General features: G+C 38.8%; 1 protein-coding gene across 2 annotated transcripts in view; it reads right to left on the reverse strand.

The window, feature by feature from the left end:
* The window catches only part of SYBU (syntabulin), a 109,055-nt gene extending 98,529 nt beyond the window's left edge, over nucleotides 1–10,526 (reverse strand). The window contains exon 1 of one of the 2 annotated variants that reach the window (XM_025450236.3): nucleotides 10,393–10,526. The gene's annotated coding sequence lies outside the window, so the exon portion shown is untranslated. The remainder of the gene's footprint in view (nucleotides 1–10,392) is intronic. The other variant, XM_025450234.3, reaches the window with a different exon arrangement.
* Nucleotides 10,527–20,071: the final 9,545 nt, after the last annotated feature.

Genomic DNA, 20,071 nt, shown 5'->3' on the forward strand with positions numbered 1-20,071 from the left:
AATTTAAGAATAGGAACAATAATCTTTTTCCTTAATATCAGCTTACATTTTTCCCTGAATCATATTTAATTGCAGTAATAAATGAAATATTGAAAAGAAAGCAAAGAAATAAGAATGAACTTTAGAAGCAAACTTTTCCCATCCCTCACGTCTGCATATATCTAATAGAGATTCTCAGTTATTTTCTCAGGAGAACATTTGCTGACATTAATAGATTAAATTATCATGTAGTTCATTATCATTATTAGAAACAAACAAATGCAAGTAATTTTAAGATTACTGTGCATTTAATAAGTTGAGCAACTCAGAACCTGAGGTCTCAGTATCAGTGGGAGTTGTCTAACTCCAAGTTCATGGGACAGCATCAGATTTTTTACATGCAAAATACAAATTAGCAAGAATTCAACTGAAATAGAAAGAGCATAAGTAATTTCTTTATTTAGATTTATAGAGTGATGTCCAGAGGTTGTCTGACCAAAAGTGACATAAACATTTCCTTATTAAGTTGAGCTGTGGACATGGCACCCAACAGGGCATGGGATTTTTTTTGTATAATTAAGAATGTGTCAGTTTGGCATTCAGTGGATTGCTTTGGCAGTAGTCAGTTATCAACATTTAAACTGGCTAAGAAAAAAAAAAAAAACTGGCTAAGATCCTAGAGTATACATTGTGGAAAATTCTCTCTCTCTCTCTCTCTCTTAAAGGAGATAAAGAAAAAAAGGGCAAGAAGTATGTATTTGGTTGGAAACAGGTATGCGGTATACATATACATAAATTACATATATAGGAGTTAAGATTTGAGTTGGAAGCTTTTTAAAGAACTTATGTCGATAAATGACAACGTTCACAAAACTAAAGGAATTTAAGATACTTTAAAAATAATACATACAAATTAATCCTTAACAACTTTTCAAAAAACAATATGAGACAACTCAATTTTAGATAATTTCTGCAGCATTTAAAAATAAGGATGCTGGGAAGCCTGGGTGGCTCAGTGGTTGAGCGTCTGCCTTCAGCTTAGGGCGTGGTCCCTGGATACCTGAATGGAGTCCCTCATCAGGCTCCCTGAGGAGAGCCTGCTTCTTCCTCTGCCTATGTCTCTGCTCTCTCTGTGTCTCTCATGAATAAATAAATAAAATATTAAAAAAATAAAAATAAGTCATTTTTAGTCATTTCTCTTAACAGTAAGGCAAATTAATAAATCTTGCATTTTCTGTATGATTTCTTAGTTACTTTGAATTCCTTAAATTATTTTGAGATGAATTACAGAGAAATATATATCATATTCCAGGCAAAGCTCTGCATTAATCCACTTTAAAAAACAAAAGAGGAATAAACACAATATATGGGACATAATAGCTTTTTTATATCCATTGCCTGAAGGTTAACCTGGATTGTTTTAATTCACAATTAATTGTCTGAAGAAGGAACGAGAAAACTAAGATAGTTTACATCAACTGTGTGTCAGGCATCATGCTAGACCTTTTAATATGCATTGTCCCATTAACCCCTTCAGTAACCCTAAGGAAAGTAATAATCTAGCCATTTATTCTTTTTTTTTTTTCTAGTCATTTATTCTAGTTGAGGAAACTGGTTTGGGTGTTGCCCAAGCCTCTAGATGAGACACGTCTTAGGGGCAGAAGAAGTGCATTAAGCATTGCTGAATAACTCACACTATTTTTTATATTTAGTTTTAGATATGTTGAGACATGGAAAAGTAAAATTAAATAACTTTTTACATTCTACTTTTCCACACCTGACTCCATATACATCAGCATTTAGAAAAGCATCTTGCTTTACATCTTAAAGCTAAATATGTTTGCACTCCTATGAATTTCATTCATCATTCCGTGCAACTCAAGTTGCTGGATCAACCTTGATACCTCCGAAGTAGATAAATTCACAAGTAGATAAACTACTCTACATCTCATATTGTTTTCTGGGGTAGAGAGGAGAGCAGTTGACTTTTAAAAATCATGCAGGGAAATAATTCTTTCTAAGGCAGTGGTTCTCAACTTTGACTAAGTCTTAGAATTACCTGGGAAACTAAAAAAAATATGGATGCCTGGGACTCATCATGTGATTATAATGTGAAGCTAAAGTTAGAAACCACTGCTCTTAGTTTCCATCCACAAGGGCACCTTTCTTTTATAAGTGACTTTCACCCTTGTGACTTCAAAAATGATAAGCTTGGGGGTACCAGGTGAGTGCGGGGAATTAAGGAAAGCTCTCTGTTATTAGTTAGCAATGAGATACCTCAGAAAGTAACACTAGTCACCATCACTTTGGGATAGCTTTCTAAACTTCTGCAAAAACAGTATATACCTTAATGGAGACAAAGCTGTCATTGGGCAGTAGACAACAACTCTTCCCCCCCCCCTCCCCTTGCTGAGGTGGAAGTTTAACTGGCGTCTGCTTAATGCCAACATAGATTGGAACCCCTAAGGAAACAGCTTATATTTATTTATTTTTAAAAAGATTTTATGTATTTATTTGACACACACACACACACACACAGAATGAGAGAGAGAGAGAGAGAGAGAGAGAGAGAGAAGAGCGCACAAGCAGGGGGAGCAGGAGAGAGAAACAGATTCCCCGTTGAGCAGGAAGATTTACCTGGAGCTAAATCTCAGGACCTGGGATCAAGACCTGAGCTGAAGGCAGACACTTAACAGACTGAGCTACCCAGGCACCCCTAAAGCAGATATATTTAAACCCAGTGTCATCTGCAAGAGTCTCCATCAAGTTGTAAACTAGACTAAACTAAAGTTCATGGCAGCTACTTTTGAAAGTCTACATACTAGATAGTTTAGCAATAAATAATATAGTGCTTCTACTTAAAGCAGACAGGACATTTTTTGCCTAATCTGTGACAGTTCCCAACTAGGAGAGCATTTAAAAACTCTCACAGGCTACAGAAGCATTCAATTTGTACAACCTCAAAACAATGAACGTATCACATTCTAATTAATTTAATTAAAGTGCTTCTAGATCAAGAGCATTATTTTTCAGTTACATCATAAAGCAAAGCCTGCAGTATAAAATTATCGAGTCTGGAATAAATTCTGGATAGAAACTCACTGAAACTCAATTACTCACTCAACAGCTATCTAGCTGGCAATTGTGGGAATGGCCACACGCCACTGTAGTTAGCAGTTCTCTCCCTGTCAACCAGATCAGAGATTCTCACAGTAAAGAACACAGGTAGTTTTATATGGCTTGATAAAAGGAATACTATCTTCTACCAAATGACAAATTAAATTTTTATAATACATGATTTGTAATTTTTTGCAGTAATCATAAATTAAGCAATATAAATTCTTTGCTATTTAAATGCTCACTTGGAAGCTTAAATTTCCTCTAGATGTTTCCCACCTCCAAAACGAGGCTTTTCTGGAAAAATCAGTGATATTTTATAAAATGCGGTTTAGTTAACTATGTCTTCCTTAATTTTTATGACAAAAACTCTGACAAAAATATAACCCCTGAGCAAAACAAATATTCCTCCCTCATTACCAAAAGCAAACTCACTGATTGAGAAGGGAAAGTAATAAAAAAAAAAATCATTGGCTCAGGCAAATATAAAGAGCTATATTAGGCTTCAATTTTGAAGCCAATGGTTGGAGACTTGTTTAAATGAACCCAAGAGTTAAAATGGCAGTGACTACCCCTAAAGGGAAACCAGAGACTGGTAGGTGGTGCTTCTGGTCACCTCCTTTTGTTCTAAATAAAATGCTAATGCTAACCTGCACTTTATATTCCTGCTTGTTCAGGAGAATACCAATGCAGTTTGACAAAGATTCCAGTTTAAATATCCTTATGGGGGGAAAACAAGTCCCAGAGATGGAACCTTCATTGTGTACTAGTAAATCTGAATGGTTGGAAATCTGTGGTAACATTAACATTACCTCATCTTCTTTAAAAAATATACTAGGGACACTGAGAAAAGAAATTTTCCACTTTTTGCAAATGTCCACTAAGGAAGGGAAGGATGTGTCTTTGAAATTTTTTTCTACCTCTTTCTTCTCCTTGGTGTGCAAAATTTTCATTGGCAGATAAAAGCAGGTAGTGTAAAAAGAAAAAAAAATCCTTAGGGCAGTGAAATATAGATCAAGGCATAGCATAATGGGATAAAAAATGCTATGAGAAAGTTAAGGCCATGAAAAGGAAACAAAACCTAACAATGTAATTTATTCATGTGTTAACATGATATATCAAAAGCAAGAAGTTTAATTTCAAATATTTTTAATGCTGGTTTTTTTTTTATACTGGAGGAATATAAATCAAATCAAAGAGAGAAAGCCTTATGATGGACCTAAGAAAACCCAAAATGAAGAGTTTTGGGAAAAAAAAAACAGAAATTGACAGCTGCTAAATATTACTGATGTTGGTATCTCTTAATGAAAAGGGAAGTGTAGGAACAAAATGATGAAAATTCCCAAGGTGTACTTCAAATGGGTTAAAAACAAACATTTGCTAATTCAGCCTCCATGCTGCACATTATTCAAATACACAGACTTGCCATATGTGCAAATTTTATTGCTATGCTGATTATAAGGCTTAGCAATACATTCATTTTTAATCCTTATCTATATTCTTATAAGTCATTAATTGGGAGAAACATCAATCCTTTCCCCCTGCTCTATCTGACCCTATAGTCGGGCCAATTTCAGCACCATGGACAAAGGCCAAGGCACTCAACAGCCTCACTCTTGGGACCTACAGGAAATGTTCCCCTTAGGTTAAAGTGTAAGAAATAACTTTATAGTAGCCATTTTAATATGTTTTGAGGACCAAATGAATACAGAAGAATGTTCATCTAGATAACATAAAGTTTATACTTTCAATCCCCTTCTATCTTATGAAAAAACATAATGGCCCTCCTAAAGACATGCATCATTGTGATACATGCATTTAAGTGTCATTAGGTTTAATGGCTCCTAGTCACTCAGACTATTATACTTTACATTTTAGAGTTAACTTAATGTGTATTAATGGTGTGAAATTGAAGAAATTATGAATTGAGCTTCCCTGAGCACAGGTTAAACCAAGGAAGAAGGGAGAGGATAAGTTAATATTACCTTCTACCCCATTCTTCACTTGTACTACAAAAGATGTTAGCTATGCCCTCGGGAAAGAAATGCTCACCATTAGTAAGTTGAACTTAAATTGATTTTTTATGGTTTTAAACTCAGGTAACTATCTTTGGTTGGTTCACCAAAGGTTTACAGTTTTCTTTAGGGAATAAGAAAATATGTGCACTTCTGAGATTAAGTTCATATTTTATTCCATAGTTTCAGACAGATAGATAACTTGTCACTTTTTTCCCATTCCGTATTCATCTTACAAATTCAACTTAGAAGGTCTTTTCAGGATATTTTTGCATGTATTTAATGTATACATTATTTTGTAATATCTCCTTCACATTATCACCATGAATCACACAAAATAGTGATGTTTAATCAATTTAAAATCTGAGTTAAATAGTATGATAATAAATACTATTATTAACAATGTGAAAAATTGAAAATACAATTCCAATTCTGGTTCCAAGAACACTTGATACAGCAAGTATCTGTGGTTCACAGTATCAGGAAGACCAGTTCTGAGTTTGAACTCTGACTTCCAAAAATATTAAGAATGAAAACAATATTCATCTTAATTATGTTTGAAGAAAGAAAAGCAGAAAATCACTATTTGTTTCAGTTCACTAATAGGTGACTAAGGGAAGACAGAACTCTGTAGCTACTCGTTTATTTCTCTATCAAGTAAAATGATCTCCAAACTAAAAAGGATAAAATAAAACTTGGCAAAGGAGACTAAAGCTCAGGCCAAGTGATGCTACTAGTTTCTCTGAAGGTATTCAGTAAATTTGACAGACAAATTCTGTCCTAGATTTTATAATCTTACCTTTTACAGATAGGATTATGATAACACTGTTAATATCTTTCAAGAGTCTTGGAGATTAGGAGAGATGCCAAAAGGGTACAAATCTAGAAAGGAAGCACGTAGTTCTGAGTTTCAAAAATTAAAGAGTCTCTAAAACATTGGTGAGACTAAATGAAACATTAGGCAATATTCTGGCAAAAATTAATAAAAAGATGGTCTGTGAGCTCTTAGGACAGCAAATGTAACACTTAGAAATCAGCTTGGGCTCCAAACTGAGGCAAGCCTAGCTTCTTTTTTTTTTTTTTTCTTTTTTCTTTTTAAGATGGGGTTAAGACTAGTAAACCTAAGAAATAGGACAAGCCACAAACCTAGAAGTTTACTTAGTCAAGGTAATGAACACAAATGAGCTAAATGGCTCAGTGTACTATTAAGTAGAATGGTAATGGGCTCTGTGAAGAAAAGAGATTGTGCTTAGCTATCACTACTCAGCTCTAACTTTATTATTTATTTTCTAGGGAAACCAGAAATCTGGGATTTATTTGTAAATCCTCTTGATTAAAAAAAGTCCTAACTGCAACTTTTTATTAGTGAATACTCCTCTGGTTTTTAAAACAAAACAAAATGTAACTGCAGACTGAATCTGGCCCATAGGCTGCCAACTTGGGACGCATGGCAAAACATATGGATCACAGTGAGGAATCTGGCAAGGATTCATATGATATCATTATTAAGAATTTCTGGCAGGGTGACAGTAGAGACATTCCAATTAGGTGAGTTCAAATTTAATCTTAATATAAGGATAATTAGATCTTCCCAATGATGAAATGGACTGCCCATGTACTAGAAGTATTCACTTTACTTACGCTCAATTTGGCAATTCACAGGATCACGTGGAAAAATAATCTGGGGCTGAATTTTGAATTTAATGTTAATAATTTCTCGTAAATGTAAATATTTTTATGGGTACATATACATGTATTCTTTCATTTACTCATTCATTTGAGATTTTTATTAAAAACTTAGCATTGCCAAGCATTGTCCTAAGTGCTGGGAATAAAACAGGAATAAAAAAATATCTTGTCTGTGGAGTTTGCATTCTATATTTGCCCCAGTTTGGACATTAAATTATATAGACACTCTATAAATGTGTCTCTTTGTGGGCTAACTTTATACTGGAGCTTTCCTATGCATTTAGCATAGGGCATGAATTACTTTGAGTGAACAGAACATTACACTGTGACAAATAGGTGTTGTTACCTAATGCATTTATTCATTCATTCAAATTTTCTTTCTAAAATATTCATTATTCAATTGCCACTCTACTGGAACAAAATGCTAAACCAGATGGAATATAGAGTCAACAGGTATGTGTATATACATAGTTGTATTTCACATGCACCAACATGTTAAATACTTTGCTGACTCCGCAGCCCAAAGTCCTACATTATCTTTGATTAGCTTTTCATAAACTTAAATAAATTAGAAAAAAGGGTGAAATCATCAAACAGACTCCTCTCTGAGCCTTAGGCAGGGCTTGATCTCATGACCCATGCTCAACCACTTGAGCCACCTAAGGACGCCAGAGAATGAATGATATTTCTTTGATCAGAAGTGTGTATACAAGAACTTTCCTTTCCTTTGCCAGAATCTGCAAGGAAGGAGCATAGTCTACAAGACTACACCAAAGCTTTAGCTTTTCATCTCCTTTGGAACTGTGTTCTAGGCCTTCTGTCATGCATGTTGGCCACCCCATAAAAGATATCTCATTTTGGAATTGATGAAGTAGCTCTAAAAATCCACAAAAAAATTTTCAGATGTTTTAATTAATTAGTAATCCTGAATTCTCATAAAGAAAAAGTTATTATGACTATTAGTTTCTTTCTAAAGGAACTGTATGTCCTCTCATTACTTCTGCTTGGTGATAGCTACCCATTTAATCTCCTGAAGCACAGAAAGCATCCTGCTAAAAAAAAATAAAAAAAAAAAAAAAAAAGAAAGCATCCTGCTGAGAAAAGACCATTTGTAGATCTAAGACCACAGTATTTTCATGCAGAAAATACTTTTTTTTTTTTAAGATTTTAGTTTTAAGTAATCTCTACACTCACATTGGGGCTCAAACCCACAACCTGGAGATCAAGAACCTCATGCTCCATCGACTGAGCCAGTCAGGCAATTCTGTCTTTTCTTTCTTGATGAGTAAATATTCCCACTTAAGTTTGATGGCTATAAAAGTTCATTTTGGAACCAGCAGAACAGAAGGAGTTAAAGCTCCTTGAAAGCATTTCTAGGAATACTGTTATGGTCCTACCATACTCACCTACTCCTCTTTTCTCATATAGTTTTTTTTTTAAAAAAGAAAGAAAAACACCTGTTATTTTAGTACATAACTATTTAAATGTGAAACTTTCTCCCTATTTTCCAAAATTTTAAATAAATTACCTTAAATTACTATCTCTTGCTAAGATGCCATTTAGTATCTCCAGGATATCCTGATGTTCTAGCATGAGCAGATAAACCTTAGAAATACACATGGTTTTTTAAAATATGAAATGAGCAAATATGCAGGTATTAGTTTGTATTACATACTTAAAATAGCATATACAGCAAAGCAAGGAATTTTGTGTACAATTCAGATTTAGCAAAATAGTCAGTGTTGGATTTTGAAGCACTTACAAAAGTACTTTTAAAAAAAGCCTTTTTATTTTGAGATAATTATAGATTCATAGGAAGTTTCTAAGATAGTAGAGAAGTCCCTATATCCTTCACCCAGTTTCCCCTCAATGACTGTATTTTACATAACTATAGTATAATATCAAATCTAGGAGGCTGACATTAGTGCAATGTGTATGTAAACCTATGATATTTCATCACATATATAGACTCATATAGCCATCATCGCAATCAAGATACACAACTATTTCATCATCACAAAGCTCTCCTTCATGACACCTCTTTATAATCACACACATCTCTAAGACCTGCCAATCAGTGTCTGTAAAATTACTTATTTATGCATATCTCTTACACATTTTTACTAAAATATGAGAAAACCACAGAACTGGGTGTCAGGAGGTGGCTGGTTCTAAATTTGTCACTGGCTAATTCATATGCTTGGACAATTCACTTCCCTTCTACAGCCTCAGTAGCTCCTCTATAAAAATGAAGGTTTGGACTCTTTTCTTCTCTTTTCTTTTCTTTTCTTTCTTTTCTTTTTTAAGGGCACCAGCATTTGAAAACTCACATGATTACTGTTCTCAATTATGATATCACTTGAAAGATTATTAAATGCAAACCAAGTTAAGAAAGTATGATTTAAGTATGTGGAGATCAACAAGGATTGAATGTATTTAAATGTATTCTGCATTAAAATAGTGTCATTGTCAAACAACTTAAGTGACAAAAAGCTGCCTTATGATAATATATTGCCGCTCTAAAATTTGAAGCAAATAGAAACATGATCTGACTTGGATCCATCTTTCATGGGGACAGGGGCTACTGTTCTCCCAAATGCACAGGTGGAGAAAACCTGGCACTGAGATTACCTGACTCCCTTTGCTCCCAAGGGCATCCTTTGGGGAAGAAGAAGCCAACATTCCTAAAATGTGCCTGGCTATGTATCTGAGCTCGCAATGCTGCAGCAGAAACTTTAAGTTGAAGATTCTGGACCTTGGGGTTCACATTTGGCCCTTTCTGGGAAGGGAGATTGACACAGGAGCTGCTCTTTGCTTCTGCAGCCCAGGGTCTGGGGTCAGAGGACCTGCAAGGAGCCTAGCAGTGGAGTTTCCTGCTGTCTTAGGGAGCACTCCTTGCTCCACACTGTAGAACAGCATAAAGACAACAGGGAAGCAGTTTTTCCCAAGTGCCTCCTTCCCCTTAAAGCTTTAATAGTCTCTTCCTATGTGCCATATTAAGCTTGCCGATCTCTTTCTCTACAATATACTCATCTTAAATTCAAACCTGTTGAGGAGTTTTGAGCTCATCACCCGAGCTCTTCAACATCATATTGGTGGAAATTCGGTCCACCCTCTTCACCTCGAAGAATTTGTATGAAAAGTCCCCAAGAAAGCAGAAACTTGAAAAGTGTCGTCTGGGGACTTTGGGCCATCCACGTCTTTGGGAAGATCTACAAAGGCTTTCTTTTTTTGGATAGCACCAATTCTTCACCAAACCCTCCTCATCAAAACGCACCATTTCTAAGTTCGCTCCCGAGGACAGTTAGTAAAGGGAGATCCAAAACCTATGGCCTGGTCAACCTGCCTGCCCGGCAAGGAGCCTAGCCCAACCACCTCATGACTCATCAGACTGGGGCACTGTCACCCCGTCTCCGTGCGGAGAGCGCCCACTGCCCACGAGCTCCTCCCGTGCGCCCGCGAGCACCCTGACGCCCCACCCCGCCCGCGCAGGTCTGCGGTATCCTCCGCTCGCCACGGACCCAGGAGGCCTGGCCGCCCTGCGGTGCCCGCGGGCACCGACGTGGGGATCCGCACAAGCGCCCGGTCTTACCCTCTCTCTCCCAGGAGGGGCCCATCGCGCGGTCCAGGACGAGGCATCCACGCGCGCCCGGGAGGCCGGGGCCCGGCTGGGCCGGGGTCGGCCGCGCACGCGAGCGGGCGGCGGCGCAGGTGCGCGCTCAGGCGCGGGGAGCCGGGCCCGGCCCGCTCCGCCCGCGCCAGCCCGGGCGGGACACGTGGTGCTCGGCCGCCCGCGCTCGCGGTGCCCGCGGCCCCGGGGCCTCGGCAGCCCGTTCGGCCGCGGCAGAGGTTGCGGACGCTGCGGGGCGAAGGGCGCGGAGCGAGAGGCGGGGCGCGGGAAGGGGGGGCGCCGCGCCGGGGGCGCCGGGGCGGCCGCGCGCAGGGGGGCTCCGGGGGCCTGCTGCCGGGGTCCTCGACCTGCGGGCTCGGTCCCGGTCCCCGGAGACGCGCGGACGGCGCGGCAGCTGCGTCCCGGAGGCGCTCGCGGCGGGGGCGGGGGCGGGGGCGGCGCACTGCGGGGGCTCCGGGTGCGCGCGGGGCGCGGGAAGCCGCCGAGCGCGGGGGCCGCAGGGGCCGCCTGCATGACCCAGTCCCGCGCCCGCCGGCCCGAGCAGCTGCGACCCGGCCCGCGTCCGCTCGGGGCTTCACCGCCCGGTAACACTCCCGGCCCCCGCGTGCAGGTGCAAACCGCTGCCAACCGCGGCGTGGGCCTGAGCTGCCCTTGGGGACAGCCTCTGCCGGGGAAGGGCCCTCCTGCGACCACAGCCTGTCGCCTGGGGACGGCTAAGCAAGACGCTGCCCAAACCTGGGAGGAAGACCTACCCTGAAGCCGCAAGCTCTTTCCCACTTCGCCGGTGACCTTGGACGCCTCTTCTAAACAAGGTGTCTCTGTTGGATTTCCTGGTTCTGAGGATAAACGCTGGCGATTCGCTTTCTAACTCTAAGGCGGTAATAGCCACTGGGTTAAAAGTAATAATAACAGGGACGCCTGGGTGGCTCAGCGGTTAGCGCCTGCCTTTGGCCCAGGGCGTGATCCGTGCTCCTGGAGACCCGAGATCGAGTCCTCGCGTCGGGCTCCCTGCATGGAGCCTGCTTCTCCCTCTCCCTCTGCCTGTGTCTGCCTCTCTCTCTATGTCTCTCATGAATAAGTAAATGAATAATCTTAAAAATAATAATAATTCTTTTAAAAAACACTCCAGATAGCTTTAATAAGCCAGTGTAACATAGATCTATTTTTTTTTTTAAGATTTTATTTACTTATTCATGAGAGATAGAGAGGCAGAGACACAGGCAGAGGGAGAAGCAGGCTCCATGCAGGGAGCCCGACGTGGGACTCGATCCTGGGACTCCAGGATCACGCCCTGGGCCAAAGGCAGACGCTCAACCGCTGAGCCACCCAGGAGTCCCCATAGATCTAGTTTGTATTGACTTTAGGTAAGGCTGAAGGAAGCTTAGGACTAGGAAGAAAACCATTCTGATTTGTAGGTCCAAATGCAAAAATTCATCAGCCCCTCTACCTGCTTTTCTAGGAAGGTAGGTTTGAAGAAATTAGTGGGAAAATACTTTCCTCAGAATTGCCAGAGCCCCAGGTAGCCCCATCCAGGGCACTGAGCTTTCCTAAAGAGCCTCATGATGAACTGATTTCATCATTCTGCTCTCCCATAGCTGAGGGTCAAAGGGCAGTCACCACAGTTTGGCTAAGGGCTCTTCTTGGTGACTTCCTTGTTCCACTATTTGCTGACTCCTAGATCAGTCTTCATTTTTACCCCTGAAGGGAGCTTTCTGTACAGCAGAGTGGTTCTGGAGGGCAGCATCCCAGTCCTCACCCTGACTGCTTTCTCCTTTCCCTGGCTCCTCTTCTCACCATAGTCACTAGTTTTTAGCACACCCAGTCAGCTTCACATATAACAGACTTCTATTTGTGTGAGAACTCTACACAGTTGAAACCATCAGTCTCACATTACTTGGCAAATGCTAAATGCACGAAACATTTTATTCTGTTGTGTCAGCTCATTTTTCTTTGGTCTGTTTTCTACTTATGTCTGATCATAAGGCTCAGACTTTAAGATTTAGTCTCATATTTTCTAAGTCTTGGAAAGCCCCTCCTTCATGAAAAATGAAGATTCCTAACATAATCAAACCCCATCACAACAGAAATTCTTCTTTTGCCAAATCTTGACTTCACCAGGTGGCAGCATGTTCTCTGTGACCCCACCCTCTTTGCCTCTAGAACCTCTTCAAGGTTCTACCAGTGGTTTAAGTCTCCGTTGACCTACGGAGAGATGCATCTACCCCTATGACTTCTTGTCAAAACTTCTCCCTATACCAGCATATCTATCCTTCACCTGCTTGGCTTATGGTCTTTTGGGAAATTTGTTTTTTTCTCTTCCTTCTCCTCATAATCCAGGCTTCCCGACTCTCTGAGTCAAACATTGCTGCATTTTTCCCACCTGAATCCCTGTTAGTTCTTTATAAGATTGCTGTGAGGCTAAAAAGGGAAGTGCTTGGAAATATAGGACTATTGTGTTAAAGATAACCAGTCTCATGCCCTCCCAGGTTTACAGCTTCCTTTAAAACAGGGATTCCCATTTACAATTGCACCCAAAAGCATAAGATACCTAGGAATAAACCTAACCAAAGATGTAAAGGATCTATACCCTCAAAACTATAGAACACTTCTGAAAGAAATTGAGGAAGACACAAAGAGATGGAAAAATATTCCATGCTCATGGATTGGCAGAATTAATATTGTGAAAATGTCAATGTTACCCAGGGCAATATACACGTTTAATGCAATCCCTATCAAAATACCATGGACTTTCTTCAGAGAGTTGGAACAAATTATTTTAAGATTTGTGTGGAATCAGAAAAGACCCCGAATAGCCAGGGGAATTTTAAAAAAGAAAACCATATCTGGGGGCATCACAATGCCAGATTTCAGGTTGTACTGCAAAGCTGTGGTCACCAAGACAGTGTGGTACTGGCACAAAAACAGACACATGGATCAATGGAACAGAATAGAGAATCCAGAAGTGGACCCTCAACTTTATGGTCATCTAATATTCGATAAAGGAGGAAAGACTATCCATTGGAAGAAAGACAGTCTCTTCAATAAATGGTGCTGGGAAAATTGGACATCCACATGCAGAAGAATGAAACTAGACCACAATAGCCAAACTGTGGAAGGAGCCTCGGTGTCCATCGAAAGATGAATGGATAAAGAAGATGTGGTTTATGTATACAATGGAATATTACTCAGCTATTAGAAATGACAAATACCCACCATTTGCTTCAACGTGGATGGAACTGGAGGGTATTATGCTGAGTGAAGTCAGTCAATCGGAGAAGGACAAACATTATATGTTCTCATTCATTTGGAGAATATAAATAATAGTGAAAGGGAATATAAGGGAAGGGAGAAGAAATGTGTGGGAAATATCAGAAAGGGAGACAGAACGTAAAGACTGCTAACTCTGGGAAACGAACTAGGGGTGGTAGAAGGGGAGGAGGGCGGGGGGTGGGAGTGAATGGGTGACGGTCACTGGGGGTTATTCTGTATGTTAGTAAATTGAACACCAATAAAAATAAATTAAAAAAAATAAAATAGGGATTCCCACGTATTTGGAATGAAAGGTTATTTGATTTTTATTCAGAGGCCTTCAAAGCACAATGTGAGATAAATTGGAATGATGTTGGAGGGTGAGGGCAAGGCGTGGTAAAGTGGAGAAGAGGGAAGGGTGGATATGGTACTAAGGTGGAGTTTCTGAGTGGGAAATGTCAAATGGACCAGAAGATGGGAAGAGGAGAGAGGAAAATCCTGTCGGGAATAGTTTTCCTTGGAATGGGCTCAGTGGCCTCCATAGAAGAAAATGAGGTGCTTTTCTGTAGGAGCTTAGTTTCTTACTTATTGTCAATATACATCCTCCATAATGCATCTTCTATAAGATGACCTTCTGAAACTAAAAACACAAGAAATATCTCTAGACAGTTGTGAAAGCACAAACCACTGAACTCAAGCTTTCCCAGACATATTGCAGGAAGACAGGGTAATTGTAGAAACTGTGTAGAGTTTATTTTAGAAGGAAGGTTTATTTTTTATTTTTGTAAAGATTAATTTATTGATGCATGAGAGACACAGAGAGAGGCAGAGGGAGAAGCAGGCTCCCTACAGGGAGCCCGATGCAGGACTTGATCCTGGATCACAGGATCACACCCTGAGCCAAAGGCAGACACTCAACTGCTGAGCCACCCAGGCATCCCTAGAAGGAAGGTTTAAACGGGGAGGTTTATAGAATCTTGGAGATCAAAGAGACTTTAAAAGATATTCTGATCCAGCCTTTGAGATGTTGCAGTAATCATGCTTTTCAGTTCTTTAGTTTTCTGTTTCTTTTGTCTGGCACAAAAGTCCTTCTCAAAACTCATGTTTGCAAGAGAGAGCATTCTTCATGGCTACTAAAAAAAAACCCCTCTCCCTTACCCAGTTGTTTCTTTCTAGATTCTAGATTTGAATTAGACTGGAGAAAATTCTCCTTTATTTCTCTAGACCTGAGGATATTAAATAACCAGCTGACAGGTGGGAGGATTCAATGGGTACCCAGGAGCCAAATGGTCCTACAAGAAAGTTATAGGAAAATAAATTCAGTATTGACAAAGAAATGCCAGCTTTTCTTCTGGGGCTAAAGTTGTAATTTTCTTGCACTAAGAATATTTGAAGTCTAGTTTTTCACTGCTTTTATCAAACTATGTAGAACTAGTACCTGTCTATAATTAATTTAGTCATTTGCAATGTTTACTCAATACTGTATTCTAGACTCATCTTGGTTTTCCTTTTCCTCTTTCCATTTTCTTAAGGCTTGTTTGTTAAGGTGTGATTAGATTGATATGTTACTCCTCCAAGTTGCCAGAAGGAGGAGGAGTTCTCATTTGCTGAGTGTGTACTATATATACCTGCCACCAATTTACAACATTTAATTTAATTTTATACTTTTCTTAAGAAGTAGTTAATCTTAGTACATTTTACTGGTGAAGAAAAGGAGGCTTATGACATTTTTACAGTCACAAAGGTAGTAAATGATGGAGTGGGGATTTGAACCCAAGTATTTCTGATTATTCTGTATTCCTGTTTAACTCCAGGAACTTTCTGGAGGTAATACCTTTATTCAAAGGAATAAGTCAAATGGGAGAAATATTAGGTGCTACTGCAGGATGGACAGGGAGTAGATTTTGTCATCTCTTGTGCACTCAACTAAAACATGCTAGTAGCTTTCTCTTTTCTTCTAGAAAGGGCTGGACTGGAGTCTAATCAAAATCCTTGGGAGACTCGAAAACTATGTTACACTCTCTTGAACCACACATAGATGATTAATGTTTATTGAAAAAAATTCAGAGGAAGTTTATTTATTATAATTCCTTGATATATACCATAAACTATAAAAATATTTAAAGTATTATCCAAGCCAAGAACTTTTATTCATAACAGATTGGTTAAGTGAAATAAGATGCATGGTGTGTTTGGTCAACTCATCTACCCTCTCTGAGCTTGTAGTCATTTATCTATAAAATAGAAATGAAAAAGAAACAAATAATAAATGTAAGGCTCCAAGAGTTTGAAGTGTCAGAGGAAATAATGGAAACCAAAGTGCTTTGAGAATTATGATTACATATACATTGATGTATATGTCAATAAGAAAAAAGCTAAATGGAAGCCACATGGTGAATTGAATGGGAAAGGAATATTTTATGTCAAGTAACCTTTGGTCACAGAGTTATGGAGTTTTAGCATAAGTAGGAAAATTATACGTTATTTAATTTCTCTTATCTATAAATGAAGAAACAAATGCTCCCCCAAAAGTAAATTGTCCACAGTCACAGAACATCCCTAAAAATATCATTGGAAATTCTAAACTTTGAAAGCAATATCATAGGAATAGGCAGTCATGCAGTAAATATTTATTGAATACCTACTGTATGTCAGGCACTATTTTAAATGCTGGAAATGTAGTGTTGAACAAAACAGATTGCATTCCTGCCCTGAGAGGACTGATATTCTAATGGAGAGAGATAAAAGTTATGTGAACAAACAGGATCATTATAGACACTGACAAATGTTTATAAGAAGTTAAAATAGGCAATATGGAAATGATGCCAAGGTTTTGATCTGAATAACTGAATGGATGGGGGTGGATGGCACAGCATGTGGTTGTGGTGGGGGTTGTGATGGAGATGGGAGAAGTAATTAGTTCTGTTTTGGGCATATGAAATGCCAAATAATGATCAGACATTCAGACATCCACATGGAGCTGTGGAATGGAAGTCTGAGCTCAAAGGAGAGGTCCAGGCTGGAGGTAAACATTTGAGAGTCCCCATCACATAGACTGCCTCACAAGCCATGGTGTTAAAAAAGGGGGTGGGGGATTTGTTTTTATGTAGAGGGTTTTTTTGGTCAGGCTGCTGTGTGGGTAAGGTGATTCAAACATGTCTTAGCTTGTCCACTCAAACTAAAGCCACCCAAAGCTGCTCAGCCATAGGCTAGCTGACTGTCACTATATCAACAGTGTCCTGTCAAAAGGGATAGAGAATCTTTTCTCATTTTGAGGCTAGAGTCATGTCTACCATTTTAAGAGGAAAAGTGTTCATGACCACACTGTTTTTTCTTTTATTCGGGCCCAAATGTGTGCCTCAGATCCATTTCAGGAACTGTTGTGATGAAGATGCTAGCAACTCCTCTGCAGAAATGGATTCTCATTTTGTGCATTATGGTTCAAATTCTGAGCTGAACTTAAATGATAATGGCTTCATATTTCTACTTTAAGATATATACCTAAAACCATCACTCAATTTGGATTTTCTTACTGAGATTCTCTTGAGAGCCTATTTTTGATTATGTTTAATTTTTTACGGGGTGTTAGAAAATTGGTCTTTCATTGCTTTCACAATACTCTTTATTTATTAGTCTGGTAACAGTTGCTGTAGTGTGCCAAAGGAAGCTGTTCTTGGTAAAAATTCTTTTAGAGGATGAAATAATGAGGCTAGAGATTATTGATTTCAGTGATAGTGTTTCTTAAGTGAAGTATGTGATAAGAAAAGGCCCTTAGTGCCCCCAAATGGCCAGGTTTCACAATGATTAATGTTCTACCTTTAGAGAATAATTTCTGTTAATCCAGCTCAGGATTTTCTTTGTAGTTCTGTTTTATTTTTAAAAATAAAACCATACACACATATTATAGAAAATTAAAAATGAAGAAAGGCACCAAGAAGAAAAAATCATTTGTAATCTTTTATTCAAAGATAAATTCTGTAATATTTGTGTGCAGTCCTCTACTTCTTTGTGCTCCCTCCAGGGAGCCTGATGTGGGACTGGATCCCAGGAACCCCAGGATCATGCCCTAAGCCAAAGGTAGACACTCAATCATTGAGCCGCCCAGGCATCCCTCCTGGGTGACTTTTAAAATAAAATAGAAGCATGCTGAATATACTGTCTTGCTAAATAATGCCTCTTCTGATCAAAAAGTAATACATTGTAGAAAATTTAGAAAATACATAAGTGCAAAATACCCAGAAAAATAATAATTACTTATTATCCTATTATCTGAGGTAGCCATTTTGACAAATATGCCTGCATTGTCAATGAATACATGTATTTTATTTATTTTTAAAAAGATTTTGTTTATTTGAGACAGAGAGAGAGAGAGCATGCACTAGTGGGAGGTAGGAGAGGGGCAGAGGGAGAAAGAAAAGCAGACTCTCCAATAAGCAGGGAGTCAGATTCAGGGCCCAATCCCAGGACCCTGAGATAGTGACCTGAGCTGAAGGCAGCTGCTTAACAGACTGATCCACCCAGGTGCTTCTCAATGAATACATATATTTTATATGTACACATAAGTATGAAATATGCATATATATTTTATGTTAAACTGGGATTACCTATTTAGCTACTTAATTCTTCCACAGAATATCATACATAATTTTGTCTATTACTATTCTACACAATTATTTCAACAGCTTTATAGTATTACATCATATGGCCACATGATATAATTGTCTGCTCAAAATATAGATACTCATGCACAGTGCCATGATTTCATGCAAGGGAGTAGGTTTATATCATATTAAAATGAATGTCTTTAACAATTTTATGCAAGGTAAATCAAGACATGTAAGGCTATCAAGGCAATTTGTAAGTGGAAAATAAGTAGCAAATGAGCAAGTTTCTAAGATATGTGTCTGAATGGATTAGGGTAGCCCCCCAGCTGGCTGATGATGCATATATATGACCATAGGAGTGTGATTAGGGCATTTTATTGTCATTCAGCTATAGTTAGAAAGGTTGTTCAAAAGCTATTGAACAATGTTAAAGCACCAGTGTATTGTGCACAGTATGCTTATATACACCTGCATAGATGCAGATTCAAAAACAGATATAGATATAATTATAGAACATCATCATTAATTTGATGAGGTTTATGGAATTCATGTTTTCAGTGTACAGAATATTTCAAAATGGCACTGAACATGGAAGTCTGAGTGGAAGAAAACTCTGGTATTCATTCTTTTGGAGACTGGCAGACCAGAAACCAGCTTCCCACATTTTATGCAGCCTATGTGGATCTTTGAAAGGGTTAATAATGAATTTCATAGTGAAGTTCATGGAGCAGTATTTGCATTACGGATATTTTGAGACTTATTAAAAATTCAGATTTCTGGAGACCCCTTGACACCAAATAAATAAAATTCTCAGGTTTAACACATTTCCCACGTGATTTGTATAGAAATCAAATTATTAGAATGATTGGGAATTAATTTAGGGAACTAAGAAAAAAAAAGCCTGTGAGCTCCTTAGCATTAGGGATTTTTTTTTCTTATTTGTATCTCTGGCACCTAGCGCACAGTGCCTGGTCCATGGGATGTGAGAGACATATAGTTATTACATTGACTATTTGTTTTAATACTTGTAATGTTGTAGTAAGTTCTTGCCTTGCATATAACATTTTTCTTAAAAAAAACATTTTTCTTCAAAATCTCTTGTCATAACTTTTCAGACTACTTTCATAATCTTGATGATTATGTCTTGCATACAGTAAGAACTTGATTAGTGTTGATTACGTGAATAAAGAAAATAATTTGTAATAACACCTAATCACTCTTACTTCAGAGCAGTGCACTACCACAATTACCTGGGATGCTGCCTTTTAGTCCCTAGAAGTATGACAGCTGGGAGTCAAACCTGTGTTTAGTAACTGCCATAATTCCCACATGACCATGGATGAGCAACTGCTGAGCCCTATTGACTTGGGCTTCATAATCTATAAATAAAGAAAATGGCAGAGATTCAATGAGATAACACCCACAAGGATACTTTGAAATCAATAAAGTGCTTTGCAGAAGTAAGTTGTTATTATTATTCTTATTTTCTCCATCAAGGTCATCCTCATCAAGAATTTTTCCACCTGCCTCAGTTCTTGGGAGTATTTCACGTTGTAAATGAATTCTTCCCTTCAACAAAAATTAATTTACTTATAGAGCATCTACTAGTATGCCAGTCACATTTATATGTGGTAAGTTGGGGCAAGAGTATATTTAAGAAATTTGTGAATGTGAAATCCTTAAGAGTCAGGGGTGGCAAATAAGTTGACCAATGTCCATCATGTCACCTCCAGTCTCTAAGACAAAAGTCACTAAAGAATTATAGTCCTCTACTTCTTATGTGCTCA

The sequence above is a fragment of the Canis lupus genome, chromosome 13, assembly GCF_003254725.2.
Source record: "Canis lupus dingo isolate Sandy chromosome 13, ASM325472v2, whole genome shotgun sequence".
In the NCBI taxonomy this organism is placed as follows: domain Eukaryota; kingdom Metazoa; phylum Chordata; class Mammalia; order Carnivora; family Canidae; genus Canis; species Canis lupus.